The following is a 22089-nucleotide window of genomic DNA, read 5'->3' on the forward strand; positions in this document are numbered from 1 at the left end:
AAAATAAAAGTGGATGCTGTTAACAACCTTACACCAACAACTTTGAAATCTTAAATGAAATAGACATACTATTAGAAAAATATATCTTACCAAGACTCAAAGCAGTTAAATGGTCCTATAACTATTAAAGAAATTGGAGCAATGTCTTCTCACAGAGAAATGATCAAATTTTTTTTTTAAAGATTTTATTTATTTATTTGAGACAGAGAGAATGAGATACAGAGAGCATGAGAGGGAGGAGGGTCAGAGGGAGAAGCAGACTCCCTGCCGAGCAGAGAGCCTGATGCGGGACTTGATCCCGGGACTCCAGGATCATGACCTGAGCCGAAGGCAGTTGCTTAACCAACTGAGCCACCCAGGCGCCCTAAATTTTTTTGCAAGTAAGTTCTACCAACTTTCAAGGAATAAAAGATCTTAATTTGATACAGTATTTTCTAAACAACTGAAAACTGGGGACTATTTCCCAACTCAATCTACAAGGCCAAGGCAACACTGTTACCAAAATCAGACAAAGATATTAAAAGAAGGAAATATTATAGGCCTATTTATATTATGAATGTCAATGTAACAATTTCTACTGTATGATATTTAAAAAATATTTTGAATCACTTAAGTGTATTACCTATTTATAAAATTAAAGTCATAAATAAAATAAAACTCTAAATGCCATGCTACTTATTTTAGGCTTAAAAGAGGAAGACAAATTTAAGATACATTTGCTAAAATATGCATTTCATACTTATAAATAACTTTCTTCAAAATGCAAGGTTTTGGGGCACCTGGGTGGCGCAATTGGTTGAGCATCTGACTCCTGGTTTTGGCTCAGGTCATGATTTCAGGGTTGTGTGATTGAGCCCTGCATTGGGCTCTGCGCTCAGTGTGGAGTCTGCTTGAGACTCTCTCCCTCTCCCTCTGCCCCTGCCCTTGTTCCCCACACCACCCCCCCTTCTCCAGAAAAAAAAAAAAAGTGCAAGTTTCCTTCAAAACAAAGATTATCATTCTTGCCTCTCTTTTATTTCATCCTTTTAACCTGGCTTAGAAAATAAGCAGTTTCTTTGACTATTATGATTTCTTAGAAGAACAGTAAAACATTAGAGAATGTGATATCTTATATTCTTTTAAGAAACTATAACATATATAATATTACATAACCTCCCCACCTACTTCTCTGGTCCTGAATACTGGTTGATCTTGGAATGAATTCTCATTGCTTCTGTTCCTTGGTGTCAATTGTTCTTGGGTCAGATCTTGGGCAAAATATATTTTAAAAATAGTCTGAAAAGTAAGAACCACGTTTGGCCACCTAGCCCTAGCATATTTAGAATATGTTATTATAGGAGTATGTTGCAGTTTTAAAAAATGGCAATGTATATTTTTAGAACAGAATAGCAAATTCAAATCAAAACCACATTGAGATACCACCTTATACCAGTTAGAATGGCAAAAATTGACAAGGCAAAAAACAACAAATGTTGGAGAGGTTGTGGAGAAAGGGGAACCCTCTTATGCTGTTGGTGGGGATGCAAGTTGGTACAGCCACTTTGGAAAACGGTGTGGAGGTTCTTGAAAAAAATTTAAAAAAGAGCTACCCTATGACCCAGCAATTGCACTACTGGGTATTTACCCCAAAACACAGATGTAGTGAAAAGAAGGGACATATGCACCCCAATGTTCATAGCAGCAATGTCTGCAATAGCCAAACTGTGGAAAGAGCCAAGATGCCCTTCAACAGATGAATGGATAAAGAAGATGTGGTCCAAATATACAATGAATATTACTCAGTCATCAGAAAGCATGAATACCCAACTTTTACATCAACATGGATGGACTGGAGGAGATTATGCTAAATGAAATAAGTCAAGCAGAGAAAGTCAGTTATCATATGGTTTCACTTATTTTTGGAACATAAGAAATAGCATGGAGGACATTAGGAGAAGGAAAGGAAAAAATGAAAGGGGGGAAATCGGAGGGGGAGACGAACCATGAGAGACTATGGATCCGAGAAACAAACTGAGGGTTTTACAGGGGAGGGGGGAAGGGGGATGGGTTAGCCGGATGATGGGTATTAAGGAGGGCATGTACCGCATGGAGCACTGGGTGTTATAGGAAAACAATGAATCATGGATCACTACATCAAAAACTAATGATGTATGGTGACTAACATAACAATAGAATTTAAAAAAAAAGCAAATTCAGAAGGTGAATCAGATTTTAAGGTAAGGATCATTATTAACAAATGGGGAAAAGAAAAATTATGTGGTAAGTGGTATAGGGATAACAAACAAAATAAATCAAATACTCCAAAATCAACCTCAAATTAAGTAAGAAAAAAATAATAGGAAAAACTAGTACCAAAAAAAGGATACAGAACTTATCCAAAGCAACACTTTAAAAATTACAAAGGGTAAGATAGATTTTGCCTATAAAAAATATAAAATCTCTGACTTTAAAAACTGCCAAACAACCTAAAAATAGATGGACAAAAAATGTGTGTATCATATGTGGTATGGAAAGAGTTACTATCCATACCATACAAAGAATTTATTTCACTATGTGTGAAAATTCCCAAGACCCCACATAGGCAAATGGTTGAAAAACAGAAACAAATACAGGAAATATAATAAACAAGCACAAAATGCTTGATCACTAATAATTAAAAAATTTGCCTTTTAAAAAAACTAGTATAAAGACTTTAATGATAAAGTTTCCCTTCTCTTGATGACAAAAATTATGTATTTTTATAACCCACAGAAATGTTTGTGATCAAGTAATCTCCTTTAGAGTCTATGCTTGGGAAATAGCAGAAGAGGAAAAATTATTTATATGTAAAGATCATTTCCTTACACCACACACAAAAATAGACTCAAAATAGATGAAAGACCTAAATGTGAGACAGGACTCCATCAAAATCCTTGAGGAGAACACAGGCAGCAACCTCTTCGACCTCGGCTGCAGCAACTTCTTCCTGGACACATCGCCAAAGGCAAGGGAAGCAAGGGCAAAAATGAACTATTGGGACTTCATCAAGATAAAAAGCTTTTGCACAGCAAAGGAAACAGTCAACAAAACCAAAAGACAACCGACAGAATGGGAGAAGATATTTGCAAATGACATATCAGATAAAGGGCTAGTATCCAAAATCTATAAAGAACTTATCAAACTCAACACCCAAAGAACAAAGAATCCAATCAAGAAATGGGCAGAAGACATGAATAGACATTTCTGCAAAGACGACATCCAAATGGCCAACAGACACATGAAAAAGTTCTCAACATCTCTTGGCATCAGGGAAATACAAATCAAAACCTCAATGAGATACCGCCTCACACCAGTCAGAATGGCTAAAATGAACCAAGTCAGGAAACGACAGATGTTGGTGAGGATGCGGAGAAAGGGGAACCCTCCTACACTGTTGGTGGGAATGCAAGCTGGTGCAGCCACTCTGGAAAACAGTATGGAGGTTCCTCAAAAAGTTGAAAATAGAGCTACCCTATGATCCAGCAATTGCACTACTGGGTATTTACCCCAAAGATACAAATGTAGTGATCTGAAGGGGTACATGCACCCCAATGTTTATAGCAGCAATGTCCACAATAGCCCAACTATGGAAAGAGCCCAGATGTTCATTGACAGATGAATGGATAAAAAAGATGTGTATACACACACACACATGCACGTGCTCACACACACACACACACACACTGGAATATTATGCAGCCCTCAAAAAAATGAAATCTTGGCCATTTGCAATGACGTGGATAGAACTAGAGGGTGTTATGATAAGTGAAATAAGTCAATCAGAGAAAGACAAGTATCATATGATCTCACTGATAGGAGGAATTTGAGAAATAAGACAGAGGATCATAGGGGAAAGGAGGGAAAAATGAAACAAGATGAAACCAGAGAGGGAGACAAACCATAAGAGACTCTTAATCTCAGGAAACAAACTAAGGGTTTCTGGATTGGAGGGATGGGGTGACTGGGTGATGGACACTGGGGAGGGTATGTGCTATGAACTATGTAAGACTGATAAATCACAGACTTGTACCTCTGAAACAAATAATACATTATATGTTAAAAAAAAAATTAGCTCACATTCCACTTCCTACATTAAAAACCTCACCAAAACATTGTAGTACTAATTAGTCACAGTTTTTATACTCATTAAGACCTCACCTTCATTTAAGTACAGCTATATTCAAATCGAAAGTGCAGCTGGAGACTCTGATCTATTCAGTACTTTATGTAGAGATTGTATAGTTATGGATGCAATATAAATTCATCTAAAGGACAGTGTAATTGCAGAGCAAAGTGGCACATAATTTCAAGACTAAATTAGGGTTTCATTTTTGCTGCTGCTGCTAAATAGGTTCACTCCATGGGTAACATCCAAACTGTTATCAGAGAGAGAAAGAATTTTAAAAGGCTATCTGTTACATCTCTCTTGTTTGAAACTATTTAAAATTGGCAAGTCAGAGTGGACAGAATCATTAAAGCAAGTGATGACACTAGTGATCTCAACTAGTTATGACAAATAGCACTTCCTATGAGCCTACCTATGAAGGGCACTGGGTTTGGGGGATTTTGTTTTATTTATTTGTTTTTACCCTACCACAATTTTATGCCCATGTTAGGGTCTCAGTATAGGAATTGTCAGAACATTCAGAAAAAAGTTCATAAATGTACCTCTTGCTTTATCCACAAATACCCTTCTGGTGAACTAATTGTACCAATGTATCCTTTCTTTCTAATTCATTTTTCCAAAGTGGTTACAGTGGTTTAGGAAAACTACAAGTGCAGGAGAGACAGCAAAGTTTATGTCTCAGGTCTTAGCAGTGTTGTATCACAAATTTGGTAAACTTTCTTGGGGATTTTCTCAGGTGTTCTCACCTGTAGGGGTCCAAACCAGCCCTTCTGCTCCCCTCCTCTCACTATTTTCTACTTACGATAATCTAATTTTATTTCTGCCCACTATCCATGAGCCTAGTCATTAGCCTCTTCCCACACCTCATCTGTTCCCATCTCTTGGCCCTGGGCTGACCATGCCCCTGAGTTTAACTTCATTTTTTCAACAAGTGTTTATTGGACATTGACCACATGTGGCCAACTGGCCTCATCTTTGCTTTGACTTTGGCGTGTAGGCATTCTCCAGTTCTTCACGGGTCTTCACAGGATTTCTGACTTCCTAACTCCACACTTGGTGTATGTGCTGGCACTCTTTAACTTTAGCCATTCTTGACAGATATTTTTCTCTTTTATATTAAAAAGAGTCTACAAATTTCTTTAGTTCCAATTTTGTTGTCATTCAAATTATTTTTAGTTGTGCTTTTTCTGCCATCGCATGGCATTTACTTTCATAATTTTCATGAACTTCAACACTCTTACTTTCATTCTGCTTTCTTTTAAATGCATGCTTATTTTTTCTCTTACTAACCAATTAATATCCTTAAGATTTTCAGCTATCTTGATAATCATCATCTATAGCTTTTCCAACTGACTAATGTCTTTTCAGAAATCATGTTAACCATTTGAGAAGAAGAAAAACCAGCATATCACAGCGTATATCTTCTTCCCAGATGAATGACTAGATTAACATAATGGGCATAGTGTTTTAGATTTTCTTTGGGCAAATTAAAATAAAGGTAGACTGATATATCACTCATCTCAAAACTCTTCCTATGTCTTATTTTTAGGAAACATAATTATTCAAAGAATACAATAGGTAGTATTTAAATTCATTTTGGATGAGTGCTGTAAATGGCTTATTATCATTTATAATCTTAAATCCATTTCTAAGCATTTGCATGCTTTATACTCCTTCCTATGAATCATTTTACTGGGCCTCCATTGTTGCAGAACTAGCTTTAAATGATAAGCATCACAATAAGTCTTCCTTTCTAGTACTAGCTGAACAATTTCCCTTCTGTTTTCCTTGCCTAATTCTCTGCCCCACCTTCTGCCTTCCATTATTTCCTTCAGAGCATTCATTCAAGCCCTTAACTATATATTCTCCCTTGTCCTGGAATCCACTTTTTATTTTCCATGCTCTTAATTGCTTCTTATTCTCTCTTAGATTCCCTCTCTTAGTAAATGAGCTAACATGTTATACAGTTGACCTTTGAACAACAGGTTTGAACTGCACGGGTCCACTTATATGCAGATTTTTTTTTCAGCAAATATATTGGAAACATTTTTGGAGATTTGGGCCAATATGAAAAAACTCAGACAAACTTTATAGCCTAGAAATACTGCAAAAAATAAGAAAAAGGTATGTCATGAATGCATAATAGATATGCATATGTAGATACCAGTCTATTTTATCATTTACTACCATAAAATATACACAAATCTATTATAAAAAGATAAAATTTATAAAATTACACATACACAGACCATATATTATCTTTTCATTTTTGATGTCTAGTGTTAGTAACACATATGACATCTACAGTCTTTTGTAGCATATAAGAAAATATTGAGGTGGGTACTGACAGATGACCATTTTGTAAACAAATAATATAAAACTATGGTACCAGTAAATACAAGTGCAGTACTGTAAATGTATTTTCTCTTCCTTATGATTTTCTTAATATTTTTTTCTTGCTTACTCTGTTGTAAGAATATAGTATATAATGCATGTAACTTATAAGATATATGTTAATTGCCTGTTTATGTTATAGATAAGGCTTCCGTTCAACAACGGACTATTAGCAGTTAAGTTTGGGGGGAGTCAAAAGTTACATGCAGATTTTCAACTGAGCAGGGGTCAGTGCTTCTAGCCCCATGTTGTTCAGGTCAATGTACTTTTTTGACTGACTAAATATATTCATGTATTTGAATATGTTTTAGATTCCACACATAAGTGAGATCATACAGTATTTGTCTTTCTCTGTCTGACTTATTTCACTTAGCATAATGCCCCCAAGGTCCATCCCCGGCAAGATTTCATTCTTTTTTTATGATTGAGTAATACCACATTATATATATACCATATTTTCTTTATCCACTCATCCATGAATGGGTACATAGGTTGCTTCCATATCTTAGCTATTATAAATAATGCTGCAATGAACATTGGGGTGAATATATTTTTTTCAAGTTAGTGTTTTTATTTCTTCAGATAAATACTCAAAAGTGGAATTGCTGGACCACGTGGTAGTTCTATTCTTAAATGTTTCAGGAATGTCCATGCTGTTTTCCATAGCAGCTACACCACTTTCCATTCCCATTGATAGTGCACAAGGGTTCCCTTTTCTCCAGTCTTACCAACACTTGTTACCTCTTGTCCTTTTGATAATAACCATTTTAACAGGTGTGAAGTGATAGCTCAGTGTGGTTTTGATTTGTATTTCCCTAACGATTAGTGATGTTGAGCGCCTTTTCATGTGCCTGTTGACCATCTGTATATCTTCATTGGAAAAATGTCTGTTCAGATCCTCTGCCCATTTTTTAACCTGATTGTTTGTTTTATGGCTATTGAGTTGTATGAGTTTTGGATATAATCTCTTATCAGATATATTATTTGCAAATATTTTCTCCCATTTGTACATTGCCTTTAAATTTTGTTGATGGTATCCTTTGCTGTCCTGAAGCTTTTTAGTTTGATATAGTCCCACTTGTTGATTTTTTTTGCTTTTATTGCCTTTGCTTTGGGTGTCAAATCCAAAACATCATTGCCAAAACAGATACCAAGGAGGTTACCACCCATATTTTCTTCTAGGAGTGTTATGGCTGCAGGTCTTTTATTCAAGTGTTTAATCCATTTTGAGTTAATTTTTGTGTATGGTGTAAGATAATGGTCCAGTTTCATTCTTTTGCATGTAGCTATCCAGTTTGCCCAGTACCGTTTATTGAAGAGACTGTCTTTTCCCTACCATATATTCTTGGCTCTTTTGTTGTAAAGTAATTGACCATAAATGTGTGGGTTTATTTCTGTGCTCTCAATTCTGTTCTATATGATCTATATGTTTGATCTATATGATCTATATATTGATCTATATGTTTGTCTTTATGCCAATATGATACTGTTTTGATTACCACAGCTTTATAAGAAAGTTTGGGGGCGCCTGGGTGGCTCAGTCATTAAGTGTCTGCCTTCGGCTCAGGTCATGATCCCGGGGTCCTGGGATCGAGTTCCACATCGGGCTCCCTGCTCGGCGGGAAGCCTGCTTCTCCCTCTCCCACTCCCCCTGCTTGTGTTCCTGCTCTCACTATCTCTTTCTCTGTCAAATAAATAAATAAAGTCTTTAAAAAAAAAAAAAAGAAAGTTTGAAATTAGAGAGCATGATGCTTCCAGCTTTGCTATTCTTTCTCAAGATTGCTTTAACTATTCAGAATCTTTTGTGTTCCATGCAAATTTTAGGATGATTTGTTCTATTCCTGTGAAAAATGTCACTGGAATTTTAACAGGGATTGCACTGATGAAGTTTTTTGGGGGTAGTATGGACATTTTAACAATATTAATTCTTCCAATCCATGAACACAGAATATCTTTTCATTTATTTGTGTCTCCTTCAGTTTCTTCCATTAATGTCTGATAGTTTCCAGTGTACAGGCCTTTTACCTCCTTGGTTAAATTTATTCCTAGATATTTTATTCTTTTTGATGCAATTGCAAATGAGATTGTCTTCCTAATTTCTCTTTCTGATAGTTTGTTATTAGTGAGAAACACAACCGATTATTGCTTATTGACCTTGTATCCTCCAACATCTATTAGTTCTAAAAGTTTTTGGTTTAGTCTTTAGGGTTTCCATTATATATAATGTGTCATCTGCGTATAATGACAGTTTTACTTCCTTTTTAATTTAGATACCTATTTCTTTTTCTTGCCTAATTTCTCTGGTTAGGATTTCTAATACTATGTTGGATAAAGTAGCAAGAGTAGGCATCCTTGTCTTGTTCCTGTATCTTACAGAAAAAGCTTTCAGTGTTTCATCATTGAGTGTGATGTTAGCTGTGGGCTTGTCATATATGGCTTTACTATGTTGAAGTATTTTTCCTCTATACCTACTTTATTGAGAATTTTTATCATAAATAGATGTTGAATTTTATCAAATGCTATTTCTGTATCTGTTTAGATGATCATATTATTTTTATCCTTCATTTTGTTAATGTAATGTATCATATTGATTTATTTGTGGATGTTGAACCATCCTTGCATCCTTGGACTAAATCCCACTTGATTAGGGTGTATGATCCTTTTAATGTATTGTTGAATTTGGTTTGCTGATATTTCACTGAGGAGTTTTGCATCTATGTTCATCAGGAATATTGACCTATACGTTTCATTTCTTATAGTGTACTTGTCTGGTTGATATCAGGGTAATGAGGGCCTAGTAAAAGGAGTTCGTAGAAATATATTTCTTTATATTTGAAAGTTTAGACTTATGCTCACTGCTATGTCATTATTGTGTTCCCTTAAAAATACATTTTAAAAATCATTCTAATATTTTATATTCCCAATTCTCTTACTTTTAGAATTCACCTTTAGAATAAACTTAATCTTTTTCCATTTTAAACAACATAACTATCTCTTTGTTGTTTCTGTCCACCTACCCCCCACCCAACATTCCCCACTAATGTGGTATTAAATGAAAGCATGTTAGCCCAAGAATCAGAAGATGATGACTGTCCATACATTAGCCAGGTGACTCTGACATGCCATTTCTCCCTGATGAGTGTGTGTCCACATCTAGGCAATGGGTGGGTTGGACTAAGGCCTTGGAGGCCCCTCTGGGCTATAATGTGCTGTAATTTGATTCTAACTCTGATGCTGTTTGCTTTTTCCAAAGTTAAATAAATGTTCTTATTTTTACATTTTGATTTTTTCTTTTAAATCACCATTAAACAATTTCAACTTTGATTCAACTTTATAGTTTTTATGATTTTTTTTCTATCTAACAATGTTTAATCTTGTTTTTTTCCACATTTCCCTTTATCTTTTAAAATATAGACATTCAAAAATTTAAATTCAAGTGATAACTCTGGTCCATATAGTTTAATAGTGGTTTAAGAGTAAAAAGCTATTAATAGCAGCCTAATTCTTTTTTTTTTAAGATTATTTATTTATTTATTTGAGAGAGAGACAAAGATAGTAACAAAGAGCACAGGTGTGACAAGTGAGCATGAGCGGGGAGAAGAGGGAGAAGCAGGCTCCCTGTGAGCAAGGAGCCCGATGTGGGACTTAATCCCAGGACCCTGAGAGCATGACCTGAGCCAAAGGCAGCCACTTAACCGACTGAGCCACCCAGGGGCCCTATAACAGCCTAATTCTTAATGCCAAAATTTAATCTTTTTCACGGGAAGGTAAGCATATAAAATTTTGAAGACTAAATTGTTGGTTCTTTTTTAAAAATTTATTTACATAAGTTTGTAATTTTATGTTTAGTTTACACTAATATAACCTCCAAAATGCACAATTTATCTAAATTGATAGTACTCCTCTCAGAGGTCATTGTGACCCACAAATCAGTCCACTTAAATGATTTTCGTTTCACCTGGCAGAATAAAGTGTCCTTTACTTTTTGTCAGTAGTCAAATATTGGAAGACGGAGTTCAAATAAATCATTTCAGCATTATTGTCTTTCCTAAAATTTATTTGACCAAATTTCAAATTTATTCCAAGTGAAAAAACTTAAATTTTTTTTCAGTAAGCTTTTTGGTGTAATAAATAACACAAATATTTTAATAAAGTTATTTTGTATATATTTTAACATCTTCATTGCATTTTTTAAAAATAGCCTTATCAAGAAATAATTTAAATACCATAAAATTCACCCATTTTAGGTGTACAGTTTAATAGTTTTTAGGATATTTATAGAAGTATATGACCACCATCAAAATCTAGAGCCTTTCTATCACGCCAAAAAGAAACGTCATGGTCTTTAACAGTCACTACCCTTACCTTTCTGCCCTTCCACATCACTCATTAATCTGCTTTCTGTCTCCATAGATTTACCTGTTCTGGATATTTCATATAAATAGAACCATACAATATGTAATCTTTCATATCTGACTTCTTTGACTTAGTATAATATCTTTGAGTTTCATCCATGTTGTAGCATGGGTAAGTACTATATTCCTTAATTAGTAGCTTCTTTATTAAAGTGAAAAATAATCATAATGAGCAGTGTGGTTCAGTTGAAAAATAAATAGTGATCAAATATTCAGCTTTCTGGCTCTGTTTATGCCTTTTACAGGTCTTTGGACAAGTTATTAATTTCTTTGACTCAATTACTTCATCTGTGAAATGGAAATATGATAGTATTTCTAACCTATCTTAGAACATTAAGAGAATTAACAAAAAAAATGTAGGAACCCCCAAAGAACTACACAAATACAGAATATTAAACTTCATTTTAAATTGGTTTTCCTGGTCTAATAGCAAACCAAATTATTATATTTGGGATAAAGTATTAGAATTAAAAAAGCACTCCTTTAATAATAAAGGAATATTATAAATTTTAATTCCTGTTTGCCCAAAGGTCCATTTGCCTCCACTAATTTATATACTAGTCAGCCTTGGTTAGCTTTAACAAAACTAGGCACTCTTTCACTCATGGACTCACCCAGGCACACAACCTGCTGCTCGTAGACATTTACAGATTATCCACTTTTTGGGCCAATAGCATGAGTAATAGCTACCCTGTCTGAATGAGAAATAAATGACCACCCCACCCGCCCTGTGCCCCACGTCTCACCTCTTACTGACATTCCTCTTCTATTTGCTAATCACTAATACTATTCTTACATCATTAAAAAACAAAAATCATTCCTATGAGTTCAGGTAGCTTTCCTACGACAGTCTAAATAATAGCTAACATTCACGAATTACTAACCACATGCCAGGCACAATATAGTCACAGCGTACTCATTTATCATTACCCTCCTGCCCTCCTAGGTTAATCACTTTTATTATCTCCAGTTTACAGATGAGATCACCAAGGTGTAGAGGGATTAAGTCATTTGCCCAAAGCCACACAGTTACTAATGAGCACAATTGGAACCTGACTCTAGAACTGTGCTGCCAAAACTTGGCCTCTTAACCCTTAAATTCCACGACCTGGGAGCATTAAAACATATATCTTGTTATCATTAATTTATATTTCACGAGAGCTACTGTGCCAGACCACTTCCAGTACTGGTGATAAGCACAAGTTTCCATAAGGGGAAGGCAGAAGAGGTCTGGAGGACAGTAGACACCTGATGACAGGTTATGGGAACTCCTGATGGGTTATGTGATGGGTTATGAGATGGGTATGGGTATGTTTTAGGCTACTTTAATATGATTCTTTTGTTTTCTCTTACTCAAATAAGCCATGTTCACAACTGATTGGGAAATCTCAACATTCACAGAGAGTTCTAAACATTTGATGCAGATCCTCCTAGAGACTCTGTTTTGAATATATGTTTTTGTAAGAATAACATACAAATGTAGTGATCTGAAGGGTGATCCGAAGGGGCACCTGAACCCCAATGTTTATAGCAGCAATGTCCACAATAGCCAAACTATGGAAAGAGCCTAGTTGAATGGATCAACAGATTGAATGGATAAAGAAGATGTACACACACACGCGCGTGCACACACACACACACACAATGAAATATTATGCAGCCATCAAAAATTGAAATCTTGCCATTTGCAACGACGTGGATGGAACTAGAGGGTATTATGCTAAGCGAAATAAGTCAATCAGAGAAAGACATGTATCATATGATCTCACTGATATGAGGAATTTGAGAAACAAGACAGAGGATCATAGGGGAAGGGAGGGAAGAATGAAACAAGATGAAACCAGAGAGGGAGACAAACCATAAGAGACTCTTAATCTCAGGAAACAAACTGAGGGTTGCTGGAGTGGAGGGGGTTGGGAGGGATAGGGTGGCTGGGCGATGGACACTGGGGAGGGTATGTGCTATGGTGAGTGCTGTGAATTGTGTAAAACTGATGAATCACAGACCCATACCCCTGAAACAAATAATATATGTTAATTAAAAAAAAGAATGGAATAATAGAGTTTTATAATCTCCAATCCCCCATTTCCTCTTTTATGAAAATTTTCCAGGTCATAAGTATCCATGGTATTTTGATTTAGGGTGAATCATAATTTATTTAATTGTATCCCAGTTTTGGACAGTTGTTTTCACTTTTTTTTCTGTTAAAATGATATTGTGATACATATCCTCATGCTGAATCTTTTCACATATCTGTGAGTGTTGCCTTATGATCTCTTTCATCTTCAAATTATAAACTGTTTTGTTTTTCATTTGACACTTTTAAATTATGTGATTGTGTGGTAGAATTTGTTTAATGCAATTAGCACAGAGTATGAAAGCAATCTTTTGAAGAAATTCTTTCCCTTTACCTATTTTACTGCCATCCCAGCACAACAAGGGGGGGAAGGGTATAACAAGAAGAATCAGAGCTCTGTGTGGCTGATGATGCACTTCATCTCCTTCACAGTCTTGCATAAAATTGTCCTGCATACAGAAATCTTTGTTAGCATTCTGATTGTAAAACACACCGATTCATTAAAGAAACTGATGTTTATGGTTATGTGACTCTTTGAAAATGTCTTAAATATTTTTAGATCTAAACTTCTCTGTCTTCATGTATTCATTTCCCTTATTATTAACCCTAAGTATTTTTTTTTTTAAAGACCTTATTTATTTATTTGAGAGAGAATGAGAGACAGAGAGCATGAGAGGGAGGAGCGTCAGAGGGAGAAGCAGACTCCCTGCCGAGCAGAGAGCCCGACGCGGGACTCGATCCCGGGACTTCAGGATCATGACCTGAGCCGAAGGCAGTCGCTTAACCAACTGAGCCACCCAGGCGCCCCAAAGTATTTTTCTTTTTATCCCATAAGTATTTTTAGCTAATATTCTGTTCATGGTGGGTCCCTGCCCATATCCATTACTAGTATTTTCCAGTCTTGAAAAATCTCATTATAACATATATGTATGATTTGTGAATTTATTTATATGTACAAATTTGTCAGAAAACAGAGTACTATTCTAAAGTATTCAGAAGTTTCTAAATCCATCAGGATTATTCCTGTGATATAGATGATGTATTATCTTCGTTTGCCAGTTGAGAGAGAATAGTTTTGTTTTTTTTGTTTTTTTGTTTTTTTTTATTTATTCATGAGAGACAGAGAGAGAGGCAGAGGGAGAAGCAGGCTCCCAAGGAGCAGAGAGCCCAATGCGGGACTCGATCCCAGGACCCTGGGATCATGACCTGAGCCGAAGGCAGACGCTTAACCATCTGAGCCACCCAGGTGCCCTGAGAATAGTTTTAATCAGGGTAAAAACGTTGGAATTTAAGGCTCCTCCTATCTTATCCATTCATAATTTACAATATTTCATAAGCCCCCCCATAAGTTAGAGTTATTTTCATGTTATATTGGATTGGTTTAATGTTCAGAATAAACTACAGTGAAGGTTTAGAAGCATTTTTTTTTTTGCATTCTGAAGTAAATTTTTGATTCTTAATATTAGAATGTAATTCATTTCCAAATTTTAAATATCTGATTATCTCCTTAGCATGATTTAATGCATATCCCTACTCTCTCCTGCCCACACACACCTAGCTAAATAATTTTCTGGTTTTAATATAACTACATCTGGACTGAATTGCAACTTTTTAGCTGTGTGTCCACACCTGTTCTAGCATCTGATGTATTAAAGTCTCCAAATGTTATTTCAGTCCTTTCTGGCATTATGTGGAAAATGTTAATGTACTTCAAGTATACTTGTTTCAAAATAGATGTGAATCAAACCTCTGAAATATAAACCCTAAAATGAATTTTCCAAGTGGCTATATCACCATCTGAGCTTTGTAAAATGTTTGCTAAAGTTAAAATATGTTAATTTGCAATTGATATAGTTGAATACTCATTATAGAACTTTCTTCTTTTGGGCGCCTGGGTGGCTCAGTTGGTTAAGCTACTGCCTTCCGCTCAGGTCATGATCCTGGAGTCCTGGGATCGAGTCCCACATCGGGCTCCCCGCTCGGCGGGGAGTCTGCTTCTCCCTCTGACCCTCCCAACCCTCCCCCCTCTCATGTGCTCTCTCTCTCAGTCTCTCTCTCTCAAATAAATAAATAAAATCTTTAAAAAAAAAAACTTTCTTCTGTCATTGGTATATATTCTTACATCTGCAAAGGTTTCCTCTGTTAATGCTCATTTTAAAAAAAAATTTAAGTGAGACATTACTTTTGTAAAAGTCGAAGCTCATTAAACTATGGTGTAATAATATATACATATAAATATTCTCTAAATGCAGCATACTGATTATGTTCATTCACATTAGTTATATCTGATCAAAAATCCCACAATTTCAGCCATATAATTAACCATCTAACTAAAGTCATTTAAAATATTGGAAAAATAAAACAGGCTTAGGTTTAAAGGAGTTATTGATTTGTTATCTAAAACACAATCATCTTGAAGACAAAATGAGGCACTTGGTTATAATTTCTCTAATGACAAGGGAATATATTTTATTGGTATTTGTAGACTGAATCCAGTTTGCATGGACCCTACCTATAATGGAGTAGATGCTCAATGAGTGTCTAGTAAAGTAAAATAACCTATTTATAAGGAAGTTTGCATTTTAATGCCAAGACACGTATTAGATATTATCAATGAAAACTGCACAACTCTTCTGTTCCATGCTTTTTAACCCTAGATACATAAATATAAGCATTTAATTGCAGGCATTCTTATTCTACTATTTACAACATTTCATTTATTCATTCAACAATTATTTTTTGAATACTTCCATGTCTCAAACACTATGAATATAGCAGATAAGGTTTCTGCTCTCGTGGAACTTACATTCTAGTGAGTTTATATTGTGAAGATTAAATTAGTGTAATGCGCATAGAATGTAGTGCCTGGTAGAGCAAATACTCAGCACTTATTAGTTGTGATGATGATGATGGAAGACACCTTTATATCAATGCTATTCAAAGCCATGAAACTAGATGAGATCCACTAGAGAGAAAATGCAGGTAGAGAAGAGGGCTACAAACTGAACCCTGGAGTGTTCTAAGAATAAGGATCCTCAACAGAGACTGAGAAACAATTAGCCAACAAAGTGGGAAGAAACTAGAGTATAGTGTAATGGAGACAAGAGGAGTGTTTCAAAGAGGAAGTAAACAAGTGTGTCAAATGCTGCTAAAAGGTTGAATTGTATAAGAACAGAGAATTGAATTTTGGAATTGCCAGGATAGCATGTCATTCTTAACTTTAAAAAGAGCTATTTCAGGGGTGCCTCGGTGGCTCAGATGGTTAAGCGTCTGCCTTCGGCTCAGGTCATGATCCCAGGGTCCTAGGATAGAGCCCCGCATCGAAGCTCCCTGCTCAGCGGGGAACCTGCTTCTCCCCCTCCCTCTGCTTCTCCCCCTGCTCATGTTCTCTCTCTCTCTCTCTCTCTCTCTCTCTCTCTCTGTATCTCTGTGTTTAGAATGAATAAATAAAAAAATCTTAAAAAAAAAAAGCTATTTCAGATGAACATAGGGGAAGAGAAGAAAAATAAAGTAAGTTTAAAAATAAAGAAGGAGGCAAACCTTAGGAGACTCTTAGCCATAGGAAACAAACGGAGGGGAGGGGAGGTCAGTGGGGGGATGGGGTAACTGGGTGATGGGCATTAAGGAGGGCACATGATGTAACGAGCACTGGGTATTATATGCAAGTGACGAATCACTAAATTCTACCCCTGAAACTAATAATACACTATGTATTAACTAACTAGAATTTAAATAAAATTTTTTAAAAAAGAAAAAAAGCTATTTCTGTGGAGGAGTGAAGAAGAAAGCTCGATTGGAGTAGATAGAAAAGAGACTGGGGGAAAAAAGGCAAATCATGAAAAGAGAGACAGGAATGACTAAGAAATGTAAAATGAGATGATCAGCTTCAATAGTGAGCAGAGAACTGCAGATTAAACCAACAATGAGACACTACTTTGCACTCTGTGGATTGGCAAAAAAAAAAAAAAAAAAAAAGAAAAGGAAATAGCTCTTTCTGATAAGTATTAGGAAAGCAGGGGCCTTCCTTTAATGAGGTGGAAATGTACAGAGGTGCCTCCAGCCTGGGAACCATTTGGCATTAGTTAAGTGTGTGTATGCCTATGACCTCATAACTTTGTTCTGAGGACATGCGGCAGAAAAACTCCCCTGTAAGTACACAAGAAGATGGGTAAAAAGCTTTTGTCACAGGATTATCTGTGGTGACACAAAGTTGCAAGCAACTGGGTTCCATCACTATAGGGCTAGATTAGTAAAATGTGACATGTACACACTTTAGATATTATATGACAGTCCGAAAGAAATGAATCATATATATGGCTGCATGGGTAGGTCTCAAAAATAATGTGTAGTGAAGACAAGTAAGAATGAAAATGAGATGCATAGCTTAACACCACTTGTGTAGTTTTTAAAAACACCTGCAAAAAGTACTATTTTTTTCCACACATAAGCAAATTAAAGTGTACATCAAATTCACGAACACTCTAGAATGGTTCCCTCTAGAATGGATCATTCCCAAATCCAAATAATATGTCCCAATGTCTTAAAAATGAAGTTAACAACCTTCCTTGTTACTATATACCCCTCTAGCTAGCTATTCACAGAATCAAATGCATTGTCTTTAAAGTTTCAACCTCATCCCCCACTTCCACATCAAGGTCTCTAACCCTGTTTTCTTTTGTACCTTGAACACACAGAACTGAGTTGATTAGACACCTTAGTACAGAGCATGCTCTCATCCTTGACTGTACAAGAAAGACCACTCTCCATATTTCTATAAAATATGTCAAACACAAAAATAAAGAGAATAATATAACAAATGTGTGTGAAGCCATCACCCATATTTAACAAGTTTTAACATGGCCATTGTTACTCTGTATATTGTTAAAGGAAAATATACAATAAACCCTTCATTTTTACCCTTGCCCCCATACAAGGATAACCACTGGTGACACCTGGACTGACTGCAAGAACAAGGTCCTCAAGGTGAAAAGTGATGAGATTCAGAGAAGAAGTGAGTGTGGGAGCCAGGTGGCCTCACTAGTTGCCACCAATGATAAGAGCTAGCAGGGAGTACTCACTCTGTGCCTGCCACTGTTCTCTTTATATATATTAAATCTCTTAATTCTCAATCCTATGCTGTAGTCAGCATTTTATAGATAAGGAAACTAAAGCACCTAAAGTCACACAGCTCATAGAAGCAGAGCCAGGATTTGAAAATAGGCAGTCTGGCTTTAGAGATCATGCACTACACCTTTATATTACCCTGTCATAGGAGTGTGTTAAAAATGGTGAACTTCTGTTTTTCCTCTTCCTCAACCATTTAAAAAAGTATAGAGCCTTCAGTTTCTCATTTTAAAAAAATTCCCCTGTTTGGGATCTCTGGGGGCCAATTCTGCTTGGTTGTTCTTTCATTCTGCTTCTTGAACCTACAATCAGTTTCCTCCACTTTGAACCAGATTGTGTGTGTGTGTGTGTGTATGTGTGTTTATCCAGAAAGCTTTAAGCTTGAAATATCTTTTCACTATAAAGGTTCTATTTATTGTTTTCTCAAACATTATACTATATATACTCTCCAAATGACTGTAATGTTTTTTTATCCTTCTGTAAAATAGCTAACTATGAATACCTTTTGTATTTGTAGTTTGTAGAAACCTTTTGGAATAGCAGCATTCTCTTAAATGACTAATTACACCAAATCTGATGCCTGTGTAATGCTATCCAGCAAGCAGCTGGCTTCGTATGAAGAGAGGCTAAGAGCTCTTTTTTGTCTTGTTCATTTAAAATCATTTGCTTCTTATTTAATATCTGTAAAGAACGCAGTCACATCATAGTAGAATTTGCTGTTGTAAATTTTGGATTGTTTCCATGGGTTCCGCCTTACATCTGCATGGTGTTTAAAGCCAATGCTTCCTTTCTTTTTGTAGGCAGTTAGGGCCTTTTGCCTCATAATCCAATGTCATGCTGAATGACAGAAAATTGAAGTTGAATTTATTTAACTATAGAGAAGGACTGCACAGAACAATACACTTATTTAAGAACTCCTTGCCTCAGGAACTGAAGGAGCGGTCTTGTGCAGGTGGCTTAATCTCTCTGGTGCTTATCCTAACTGTGCTCCTTTATTAAGGACAGAAACTGGGCACTCTGCTTCCAAAAACAAAACGACCCTACTAGTCTACCAGAACCAATAATAAACCAATAGCATGCTTACTCCTCATTCAGAACAGTAAAGAGAAGTTCTGTGTATTTTTTAAAATAATTCTTAGCGCTTCTTTTTTAAAGAAAAATGTAACGAAAAGTAAAAACAACAACAAAAGAAACAGCCATGAAAATATGTTAACTCTTAATTATATACTGCTGGTCAGTTTACATTATGGATTATTCATGATGAATCTTTTTTTTCCTCAATTCTCTGTGGTATCTTCTCTGTTTATATAAAGTGATTTCTTTGTTGACATTACTTGTATTTTCTGTTTCTATTTACTTCACATGGCAGCGTTCAGTGGTTTCTGTGTGGTAGAGTAAAACATTTATTTTCTTTCCCTATTTTGACTCAGAGCTGCTGTAAATACATAGTAAATTTTCTGAAGGAAGTGGCTTCTTCACTCATTGGGCACTGTGAATTAGACTAAGCTGTCTATGCTTATTTTGAACCAGGGAGAAAGGGATATTTGGGGAGGGTATGCAGAGAGAATAATACTGGAAAGTATAGTAGCTTTTCCTTTCTTGCATGGGTCATGACTGTGTAGTTTATTTTCCTTTAAACCTAGTAAATTCTGGGAATATAATGCACAAGTATATTCAAATGTGAGCTTAAGAATGCTTTCCAAAGCAGGGCGCCTGGGTGGCTCAGTCGGTTAAGCCTCCAACTCTTGATTTCCGCTCAGGTTATGATCTCAGGGTTGTGAGATGGAGCCCTCCTTTGAGCTCCACTTCAGGTTTCTTGCTCAGTGGGGAGTCGCCTTGAGGTTCTCTCTTTCCCTTTCCCTCTGCCCCTCACCACTGCACTCTCTCATGCTCTCTCATGTGCACTCTCTCTCTCGCTTTCTCAAAAAAAAGAATACTTTCCAATGCTATAAAAATGGGGTTTTAAATTAGCTGCCATTTTTACTATCTACTATTGTAATTATCAGATGATTGAGAATTAATTGCATAAAATTCACATATCAAGTACCAATTATTTGGTCAAGATAATCAATTCTTCCTCTTAATAATAGCTGTATTTAGAAGTGATAACATGAAATTTATTACATAGGCTCAGACCCATGCTTCATCTAGTTTAAGATTATGTTTTGACAAAAGCACCAAAGGACATTAATAAGAAGGCATAATTGTTCTCTCTGAAGTCAATGTCATAAAGTTAGTCACAATGATACCATATTTGTCTTAATATCTTTCATTAATTATAATATATTAATTTTTAAACTTTCAAAATTTAAATCTAAACCATCTCTTGGAGTTAGACATTCTGCTAATTTACTGCATATTTTATGTAAAATACTTTTTATTCATCTTAAGTATACCCCTTTAAAGATTCTTAAACAGATCTATAGCTACACTAACCATACTTTCATGGACAAGTACCATATCCCCTTGTAGCTTTTATATCTTGAGAGCCCATGTAGGAGAGTTAGAAAGATAAGGACTTCGGGATGAGTCTAATCTGAGTTTGAATCACAGGAGCACTTCTAACTAGCTATGTCACCTTTGATAAGTTAGTTAATTACTCAGATCCTTAGAGTCTTCACTAGTGAAAATATGTATCTGTTTTTCATGGTAGTTGTGACTATAAATGAAATGATATAGGAGAAAACATTTTGCACAGTGCCACAGAGTGCACCATCAACAAACACTAATCTCTTTCCTTCCTTATTCTTCAGAGGATGGGTTGAAATCTTTTGGCCGTGCTGGTGTGAATAGAACCCCTCTACAAGTCCATATGAACTTAATGACAAAGCAATCCATTGTGCAACATTCATAAGAGATTGCTTTGTTTCAGAAGGTTGCACTCAAAAATAAATTATATGTATGTGATCTTTTCTCTCATATAATGGTATCACTTGATAACTGGGGAAAATGGACCCTACAAATACTATCTATCAGTTAAGTCCTTATTGACTTTTACTTTGAGGGGCCATTCTTTCAAACTGATCCCTTCAGCTGAGTTAAAAACCTTCAGTCAGTTAAACTGTTGGCTAATGCATTAATTCATTGTAAGATATTAGGCAAGTGGTGCCTGGGTGGCTTAGTTGGTTAAGGTTGATTTCTGCTTAGGTCATGATCTCAGGGTCATGAGATCGAGTCCCACTTTGGGATCCACACCATGCAGAGAGCCTGCTTAAGATTCTCTCTCTCTGTGCCCCTCCCCCTCTCTCAAAAACATATAAATAAATAAAAATAAAAAGCATATTGTAAGATACCAGGCAAGAGAATCAGAGAGTATCTCTTTTTTTTTTTCCTCATCTGAAAAATGGGGCTATTTGCACCTAGATAGAAGTTTGAGGGATAACATTAAATAATGTATGTGTAAGTACTGGATAAACATGAAGATTTATACTAATTTCTGGCAAATTCTAATTAAAACATTCGTTTAGAGTGATTTTTGTCTTGTTTTGTTTTCTAATTTAAAGGAACTGGCTCTTCTTCATAAAACAAAGCTAAGAAGGCAGATTGACAATATATATATATAGAAATGTTATGTATTTGTATGGATGCACAAAGATTTTAAAGTTTACTATTAAAGATATGTAATTAAAACATATCTGAGCAGGTGTAGCATAGAAATTTTATAGTTCCAGTGTGTTAAATTATTTTCTCCATAGAAACCAGTTAGTCCATCTGTGTAAGTTCGTTTTCTACCTTTCTCTCAAAAAGAGTGCCAACAAGGGCTGTCATTGCAGTGGGGGTTCAGATCATAGTTCCCACACACAGGCTAATGGCAGGACCCACTTCATTCCAGCCATTTGTTCTTTCTGCTTTAGTTTCAGTTCTGCATCTGCACACGTTAGACACGGCTGCTTGAATAATCTTTCGCAAACACTGCTTGAATTCCCCAGACTATG

The 22089-nt window shown here is 35.8% G+C and overlaps 1 protein-coding gene across 1 annotated transcript in view; it reads left to right on the forward strand.

Annotated features, from left to right (window-relative positions):
* The window catches only part of LEKR1 (leucine, glutamate and lysine rich 1), a 177859-nt gene that overhangs the window by 95714 nt on the left and 60056 nt on the right, over positions 1–22089 (forward strand). The window lies entirely within an intron of this gene.

This window comes from Mirounga leonina, unplaced genomic scaffold, assembly GCF_011800145.1.
Source record: "Mirounga leonina isolate KUSES-001 unplaced genomic scaffold, KU_Mleo_1.0 Mir_115, whole genome shotgun sequence".
In the NCBI taxonomy this organism is placed as follows: domain Eukaryota; kingdom Metazoa; phylum Chordata; class Mammalia; order Carnivora; family Phocidae; genus Mirounga; species Mirounga leonina.